This window comes from Gekko japonicus, unplaced genomic scaffold (assembly GCF_001447785.1).
Source record: "Gekko japonicus isolate JY-2015 unplaced genomic scaffold, Gekko_japonicus_V1.1 scaffold3556, whole genome shotgun sequence".
Lineage (NCBI taxonomy): Eukaryota > Metazoa > Chordata > Lepidosauria > Squamata > Gekkonidae > Gekko > Gekko japonicus.
In genome coordinates this window covers 93,299-102,726 of record NW_015173246.1, presented here as the reverse complement: position 1 = coordinate 102,726, position 9,428 = coordinate 93,299, and the positions used below count along the sequence as shown (strand labels likewise).

General features: G+C 53.1%; 1 non-coding gene across 1 annotated transcript; it reads right to left on the bottom strand.

Annotated features, from left to right (window-relative positions):
• Window positions 1-204: 204 nt before the first annotated feature.
• TRNAG-GCC lies at window positions 205-276 on the bottom strand. Its single transcript has one exon. It is a non-coding gene; the product is annotated as a tRNA-Gly (tRNA).
• Window positions 277-9,428: the final 9,152 nt, after the last annotated feature.

The window sequence follows — 9,428 nt, the reverse complement described above, 5'->3', positions numbered from 1 at the left end:
ATAGCTCTCCAGGTTCTCAGGCGAGGGTTTCTCCCATCACCTCCTGCCTGGTTTTTTTTAACTGGAGATGCTGCCGGGGATTGAACCTGGGACCTTCTGCATGCCAAACAGAGGCTCTTCCACTGAGCCACAGCCCCTCTTTACAGCTCTCCAGGGTCTCAGGCGGAGGTCTTTCCCATCCCCTCCTGCCTGGTCCTTTTTAACTGGAGATGCCGGGGATTGAACCTGGGACCTTCTGCATGGCAAGCAGAGGCTCTTCCACTGAGCCACAGCCCCTCTTTACAGCTCTCCAGGGTCTCAGGCGGAGGTCTTTCCCATCCCCTCCTGCCTGGTCCTTTCTAACTGGAGATGCCGGGGATTGAACCTGGGGCCTTCTGCATGCCAAGCAGAGGCTCTTCCACTGAGCCACGGCCCCTCTTTACAGCTCTCCAGGTTCTCAGGCGAGGGTCTCTCCCATCACCTCCTGCCTGGTCCTTTCATCTGGAGATGCCGGGGACTGAACCTGGGTCCTTCTACGTGTCAAGCAGATGCTCTACCAGTGAGCCACGGCCCCTCCCTCTACAACTGGCTTTTGGCTCGAAATACTTCAGCTGATCTGGTTTGGAGGAAGGCTAAATGCCTGCAGGGCTCAACAACCTTTGATAATTCGACAGCCAAAGTATGTCAGAATTCAGAGCAAGAGATCAACAGTATGACGAAGCCCCCGTCCATGACTAAAGCTATACAACTTAACATGACTAACAAGTGACAGGTTGATTAACAACCCGTAGAGTTTCTGCAGACCGAACCACTGGTTGCTGTGAGTACTCGTGAGTCCACTGGTTGTGAGTCCTTGCAAGCCATGGTACCCGCGAGGTCTCACAGCAAGCGATAAGGTGTCCCAGGAGGACTCTGCCTCAATTGTTTCACTGCACTGACATAAATCTGTGCATGATTTGCATCTGGCAGCTGTTCAGCTCTGTCATTTCCCTTTCTGTAAAGCATCTCTAAGAAGCCCTTTCAAGCATCCCATGACCTGCCCCGCAGGGCTTTTTTTCTGGGGGAAGGCACCGGAACCGAGTTCCGGAACCTCTTTTTTAAAAAATATTTTTTTATTAATTTTATAACCTTACAACAAACAATAACTCTCACAAACAATGAAATAAACACAATAACATTTCAATCCATAACCCTTAAAACACACACCTCTATTCCACCCACCCAAAATCATCTTTTAAACATTGAAAAGGTAACTTCACAGTTGAACTGAAACTGTAAATTTATATATTTTCATTAAAGGAAAACAAAATTCAAATAACTTGCAGGTAAGTTATAGTTTGCATTAAACGCATTTGCTACATAGTCAAAAAAAGAGTGCCATCTCACTAGAAATTTATTTGATAAGGTTGAAGAATATGAAGCCCGAATTTGCTCTGTAATCTTATCAGCTACCGCTAGATCCCAGCACTTGGAGATCCACTATTTTATAGTGGGTACTTTGGACTGATTCCAATTCTGAGCCAATAAAGATTTAGCTGCTGATAATAAAATAGCAATCAGCTCCCTTTTTTCTTTAGAACCAGTGGAATCTGTCCAAACATTAAGAAGAATCCCTTCTGGAGTAAAAGGTAAGTCATAACCTGTTATATTGTGTATTTCTACCCAAACTTTCTTCCAAAATTGGTTTACAACCTGACATGTAAGTTCTGGAACCTCTTTGACAACATTCTCTTTAAAATGTTTAAAAGTCCATGAGTTTTCAGTATACAGATTGAAAGCTTTACTTCCCCCTTGAGAATCCAACTCTACGGTTGCGGTGCTCATCTCCGTTTCCAAGCCGAAGAGCCGTTTCTATGGCCATGTGGCTGGCATGGCTAAATGCCGAGGTGCACAGAATGCTGCTCCCTTCCCACCGAAGCGGTGCCTATTGATCTACTTGCAATGTCTTGCTTTCGAACTGCTAGGTTGGCAGGAGCTGGGGCCAGAGATGGGAGCTCATTCCGTCACGCGGCGGTCAGGTCTCAAACTGCTGAACTACCGACCTTCCGGTCTGCAGTTCAGCGTCTTAACCACTTGAGCCACCGCAGCCCCTTGCCTTGTATACTGTAGCTTAAATATTTCATCTTCTTTTCAAAGATCCGTTATCTTTTTCCATCCTGCGCCACACTGGGCTCTAGAGCCATAGGTTAGAGAGCCCTGTTATGGAGATGGAGATGAAGAGCTATTCTACCTGATGAAGAGGACCTTGTGGTCTAGAACGCAGTCATATTCCAATCGAAACTGAGCCTACGAAACCTGTTCACCACACAGTCCTCCTTGAACACAAACAAACGCCCTCTGAGGAGCATGGCACCAGGAGCTGTGACCCTATGGCTGGTTTTGCACCCATCCCTTTCCTCGCACTTTGCTCCACAGCCACACCAGGAGGTTAATCTCCCTCTATGCTGCATGCCGCTTTCACTTTCTTCGTTCATCTGGTTTTTTATGCTACCTCCTGCATAGATTTATGGCTGTTCAGTCAGTTTGCAGTCAGTATGAGCATTGCCCTGGGGTATCTGAATGTGGTTTTGAGCGGCACCTTTTCCTTCCTCTGCTTCCGACTCGAAGGGAACAGTAAGCAGACAACTTGACACGGCTTCACTGATCTCCGTCAGTTCCCTCGCCCCTATTTCCCCCTTCTATATTTATCACCTTGCCATGAATTTCTTGGCTCAGGCGGCTAAGGACCGCTGAGGCAAGTACTGCCACAGGGGAATCTGCATACCGATGCAGGAGCGAGCGTTGAAAACAAAATAGATGGCAAGCTTATACTAGCCAATGCAGAAACCAGGATCCGAGGCAATGCAATGAGAACAGATATTCTGAGGGAAGGGGGAAACCAGGTCAAGGGCTGAGAAAAGGTGGAGTGAATGCCAGAAGCAAAATGGATCTATATCCCCCTCCTCCAAATGGGACCATCACAGGAACAGGAGGCGTATGCCACCCTCTTCCCAGCCAGGGCCAAAGGCAGCTCATCTAAGAATCCCCAGAAAGGCCATTTTGCATTCCATTTTCATAATTATTTGACATCAATGTTCCCTCTGAGCTGAGTGAGTGCGAGCTAGCTCACAGTGTTTTAGCCTCCGGCTCACACATTTTTGTCTCTGCTCAGGAAGGAGGGCTCCAGAGCAAACTAATTTATGCAGCAGCCAAATAGCTTGCTCACAACTTGAGTAGCTCACGAAGTAGAATGTTTGCTCACAAGACCCCCCCTGCTTAGAGGGAGCACTGTTTGACACTGCATTTCGATTCCGGAGAGCTGCTAAACCCTCGGTTTACCTTATCCTTTCAACGGGAGATGCCGGGGATTGATCCTGGGACCTTCTGCATGTCACGCAGGGGCTCTGCCACTGAGTCAGGGTCTCAGGTCAAGGTCTTTCTCATCACCTCCTGCTGGAGATGCCAGGGATTGAACCGGGGACCTTCCGCATGCCAAGCAGAGGCTCTTCCACTGAGCCACAGCCCCTCTTTACAGCTCTCCAGGGTCTCAGGCGGAGGTCTTTCCCAGCACTTTCTGCCTGGTCCTTTTAAGTGGAGGTGCCAGAGATTGAACCTGGGACCTTCTGCATGCCTAGCAGAGGCTCTGCCACTGAGCCACAGCCCCTCTTTACAGCTCTCCAGGGTCTCAGGCGGAGGTCTTGCCCGTCACCTCCTGCCTGGTCCTTTGAACTGGAGATGCCGGGGATTGAACCTGGGACCTCCTGCATGCCAAGCAGAGGCTCTGCCACTGAGCCAGGGTCTCAGGTCAAGGTCTTTCCCATCACCTCCTGTCTGGCCCTTTTTAACTGGAGATGCTGGGGATTGAACCAGGGACCTTCTGCATGCCAAGCAGAGGCTCTGCCACTGAGCCACAGCCCCTCTTGACAGCTCTCCAGGGTCTCAGATGGAGGTCTTTCCCATCACCTCCTGCCTGGTTCTTTGAACTGGAGATGCCGGGGATTGAACCTGGGACCTTCCGCATGCCAAGCAGGGGCTCTGCCACTGAGCCAGGGTCTCAGGTCAAGGTCTTTCCCATCACCTCCTGTCTGGCCCTTTTTAACTGGAGATGCTGGGGATTGAACCTGGGACCTTCTGCATGCCAAGCAGAGGCTCTGCCACTGAGCCACAGCCCCTCTTTACAGCTCTCCAGGGTCTCAGGCGGAGGTCTTTCCCAGCACTTTCTGCCTGGTCCTTTTAACTGGAGATGCCGGGGATTGAACCTGGGACCTTCTGCATGAAAAAGCAGAGGTCTGCCACTGAGCCACGGCCCTTCCCAATGACAGCCTCACTCCGACACACACACACAGGGCCACCCATTCCCGAGCTCGCGAATATTGGCATGCCATCCCCAGCTTCTCCACCCCAGGCAAAGGAAGAAGGCCTCGGCAGCCAACACGCGGTCCTTCCTCCCCACCCCCCCACCCCCCAGCATGAACTATGACCTGTGCCGTCGCTCTGTCCAGCTCCTTGCGAAAGCAGATCAGGAAATAGGCTTGGACGGCTAAGCCGGCCAGCGCCATCAGCACCAGGACCCCCAGGAGGAGCTGGCCGTGCCGCCGTCTTTTCTGGCTCCTCGGCACGGGCGGCACGAAAGGCACGCCCCTCGCCGGCCCGTCCACCACAAACACAGACGGGTACCTGGACGAGGCTTCCATGGCGCCCGTCCCTCCGCAGCCCGGGACTGGGACGGAGCGGGACGGGTGGCAGAACAGAGAGGCCTGCAGCGTCTCTGCGGCCTGGGTTTTGTAGCAGGCGAGAGAGTGCTACGCCCACAGCGCCGGGGAGGAAACCACAGTCTTACCCAACTGGCCTGTGTGCTCTCGAGAGCGCAGCGCTGGCTGGGGTGGGCTGGCACTTCCTCGGGGGAGGCGGCTGCTCCCCTGGGGCCTTTCCTGGGTGGGCGTCCGTGGCTTGCTGGGAGGCCTCTCCACTCCTCTCCTCTCTCGCACGCCCACGCAGAGGGCCACGAGAAGGGAAATAGTGGGGGGCGCTCGCTTGCCCCTGCCGGGATTGTCACCTGCTCATCTGCCCTCAGAACATTCTCAATTAGCGTGGCCAGCTCCTCCTTGGCCTAGGGTTGCCAGCCTCCAGGTGGGGCCTGGAGATCCTCCGCTTTTACAACTGCTCTCCAGCTGACAGAGATCAGCTCCCCTGGAGAAAATGGCTGCTTTGAAGGGTGGACTCTATGGCATTGTACCATGCTGAGGCCCCTCCCCTCCCCAAACCCCACCCTCTCCCGGCTCCACCCCCAAAGTCTCCAGGTATTTTCCAACCCGGACCCGGCAACCCTACCTTGGCCACGGGCAGGGGCTGTAGAGTTGCCAGATCCAGGTTTGGGGAACACCTGGAGATTTGGGGAGGTGGAGCCCGGGGAGAACAGAGACCTCGGGGGCACAAGGCCACAGAGTCCCCCCTCCAAAACAGCCATTTCCTCCGGGGGAACCGATCTCTGTAGTCTGGGGATGAGCTGGAATTCCGGGGGATCCCCAGGCCCCACCTGGAGGCTGGCATCCCTGAACCTCACTGGGGCACAAGGCCACAGAGTCCCCCCTCCAGAGCAGCCATTTCCTCCGGGGGAACTGACCTCTGTAGTCTGGAGATGAGCTGGAATTCCGGGGGATCCCCAGGCCCCAACTGGAGGCTGGCATCCCTGGACCTCAGTGGGGCACAAGGCCACAGAGTCCCCCCCCCCAAAGCAGCCATTTCCTCCGGGGGAACTGATCTCTGCAGTCTGGAGAGGAGCTGGAATTCCGGGGGATCCCCAGGCCCCACCTGGAGGCCGGCATCCCTAGAGCTAGGGTAGCCCACCTTGGGTAGGGGGTGGGCTTGCAGGGTTTCCCATTTCAAGACGGGACCTGGGGTTGTCCCGGAATCACAATGGGAGGAAACGGCAGCTTTAGGGGCGGGACTCCGCAGCATCCCTTCCCCTGCTGAGCTTCCCTCCTCCAAACGCAGACCTCCCCAAGCACCACCACCCCCAGACCTCCAGGAATCTGCCAAGCCATGGTTGGCAACCTGACTTGCCATTCTCCAGGTGGTGTCTGGATATCCCTTGGAGAAAATGGCTACTTTGGAAGGTGACGTCTAGGGCATTGTACCCTGGCAAGTTCGGCGCCGTGGTTAAGCGTGCAGACTCTAATCTGGGACAGCCGGGTTTGATTCCCCGCTTCTCCACTTGCACCTGCTGGATGACCTTGGGCAAGCTATAGTTCTGTCAGAGCTGTCCTTGAAAAAGAGCAGTTTCTGTCAAGAGCTCTCTCAGCCCCGCCTACCTCCCAGGATGTCTGTTGTGGGGAGGGGAGGGGAAAGGAGTCCGTAGGCCACTATGAGACTCCTGAGTGAAGGGCAAGGTGTAAATCCTCCTCCTCCTCCTCTTCATCTTCCTCAAACCCCACCCTCCCCAGGCTCCACCCCCAAATCTCCAGGTATTTCCCAGTCCAGAATTGGCAACTCTAAGGGGGAGCTGGAATTCCCCTTGGAATCCCAACTGGTTTCCAAACTACAGAGATCAAGTTCCCCTGGAGAAAAAGGCAGCCCCAGAAGGCAAACTCTGTGCCAGGTATACTATAGATTCCAGGTGAAATCCCTCCCCAAAGTTCCCCCCTCTTATAGGCACCGTCCCCAAATCTCTATGAATTTCTCAGGCCAGATTCAGCGACCATAAATGGTGCCCACCACCATCTATTAAGAGACAGAACCTGGCAGCGGGGGTGGGGGGTGTCTACAGAGAGATGGAGCAGGATTGCCCACCTCCGGGCCATTCAGACTGCTTCCAGCACACTCAGGGCCGGCTCGAGGTGTTTCTGCGCCCTAGGCGAGGCTGCCTTATGGCGCAGATGCCAACCTCCCAGTGGGGCCTGGAGACCTCTGGAGCCAGCAACCCTTTTGCTGCTGCCACCACCGCCTCCTACCCCCCCGCCACAGCCACCAAAGGGGGGGGGAGGAGGCACAGCTTGGTGCCCCATCCAGGGCCCGGTGCTCTAGGCGAATGCCTAGTTCGCCTAGTGGGTGAGCCGGCCCTGAGCTCACTATTGCCTTGCATCTACCAAAACTCCTTTTGCAGCGATTCTTTGTTCTCATCGGCTTTCAAATCGTGACTCCTTTCTAAAGTAGAATGGTTTCTGCAGGTGGGCAATAATACAAAGAATAGTAAAAGGTAAAGGTTTCCTTTGCTCGAAAGCCAGTCGAATCCAACTCTTGGGGGCGGTGCTGTCCGAAGACCTTATCTGTGGTCATGTGGCCGGCATGACTAAATGCCAAGGCACATGAGACACTGTTACCTTCCCACCGAAGTGGAACCCATTTATCTACTTGCAGTTTCTTGCTTTAGAACTGCTAGGTTGGCAGGAGCTGGGGCCAGAGACGGGAGCTCACTCCGTCATGAGGCACTCGGGTCTCGAACTGCGGAACTACCAACCTTCCGGCCTGCAGTTCAACATCTTAACCACTTGAGCATAGTTTTAATCAAAAGGCACAGCTCCCAACTGCAACTTAAACGGCTCCCTCCTGTAATGTTAGCTTCTCCTTTAGGGAGCTTCACACCACAGAGTGATTAACACTTGGAATTCACTGCCACAGGAAGTGGTGGCGGCTACAAGCATGGACGGCTTCAAAAGGGAATTAGATAAGCATATGGAGCCGAGGTCCATCAGTGGCTATTAGCCACAAGGTATAGATAGGGGCTCTGGGACAAGTGATGCTCTGTCTTCTTGGTGCTTGGGGGGGGGGCAACAGTGGGAGGGCTTCTGGTGTCCTGGCCCCACTGCTGGACCTCCTGATGGCACTGGTATTTCTGGCCACTGTGTGACACAGAGTGTTGGACTGGATGGGCCTTTGGCCTGATCCAACATTGGCGTCTCTTATGTTCTTATGTGCCCAAAGCAGTCCCTCTGGGCAACTTTGCCAGGAGAACCACTTTCCAATCCAGTCCAGTCCAGGAGCTTCTCTAGTAAGTAAGCCGAATATCATTTTCCTAGATTATTAAAGTGCACCAAATCAGAACTGCAAATACCACCTCAATGTCATATACAAGACAAGGCACAAACAAGTCTTGTTAAGAATTGTTCACAAAAAACTATAAAGACCGCCAAACAATGCAAATGAAAAATCTTCAAAAACACATGATGTAATAACCACAAGATGTACGAGCCCTGGTTCAGTCGCTTGTTTCGAATTGGAGCCTCTTCAGTGCTTTGTGTTTGAAGATTACACTTCAAAAGCAGTAATCAAGATCTTTTACTTAGTGAAAAAATTTAGTGTGGTGCAGTTATAGATAGGAACTCTGGCGCAAGTGATGCTCTGTATTCTTGGTGCTTGGGGGGGGGGCAACAGTGGTAGGGCTTCTAGTGTCCTGGCCCCACTGCTGGACCTCCTGATGGCGCCTGGTATTTTTGGCCCCTGTGTGACACAGAGTGTTGGACTGGATGGGTTATTGGCCTGATCCAACATTGGCTTCTCTTATGTTCTTATGTCTCGGGCAAGTGATGCTCTGTATTCTTGGTGCTTGGGAGGGGCCCACAGTGGGAGGGCTTCTAGTGTCCTGGCCCCACTGGTGGACCTCATGAGGGTACCTGGTATTTCTGGCCACTGTGTGACACAGAGTGGTGGACTAGATGGGCCATTGGCCTGATCCAACACTGGCTTCTCTTATGTTCTTATGTCTGGGGCAAGGGATGCTCTGTATTCTTGGTGCTTGGGGGGGGGGTCAACAGTGGGAGGGCTTCTGGTGTCCTAGTCCCACTGGTGGACCTCCTGAGGGCACCTGGTGTTTCTGGCCACTGTGTGACACAGAGTGTTGGACTGGAGGGGCCATTGGCCTGATCCAACATTGGCATCTCTTATGTTCTTATGTTCTTAGGGGTCAACAGTGGGAGGGCTTCTGGTGTCCTAGTCCCACTGGTGGACCTCCTGAGGGCACCTGGTGTTTCTGGCCACTGTGTGACACAGAGTGTTGGACTGGAGGGGCCATTGGCCTGATCCAACATTGGCTTCTCTTATGTTCTTATATTCTTAACTGGGAACGTTTATCAGCAGTAGCCATGCATTTCCTTTGTCTCCCTCACAGTTCACCAGATGAGAGAAGAGGGAATAGTCTCATCTCCTTTGCCCCCCCCCGCCCAGTAGATGTGTTTGGCGGTTTTTCTGGACTAGCAGAATCAGTTCCTGTGACCAGTTTGCTCTCTGAGAGATAACTGGTCTGTTTTGTTCATCCACCAGTGATAGATCCAAGGGTATATGTGTTCTTTGCTGACAGCCAGTTTGGTGTAGTGGTTAGGAGCATCTGGGAGAACCGGGTTTGATTTCCCGCTCCTCTGCATGCAGCTGCTGGTGTGACCTTGGGTCAGTCACAAGTTCTTTTAGAGCTGTTTTCTCAGGAGCAGTCCTTGAAAGAGCTCTCTCAGCCCCATCTATCTCACAGGGTGTCTGTTGTG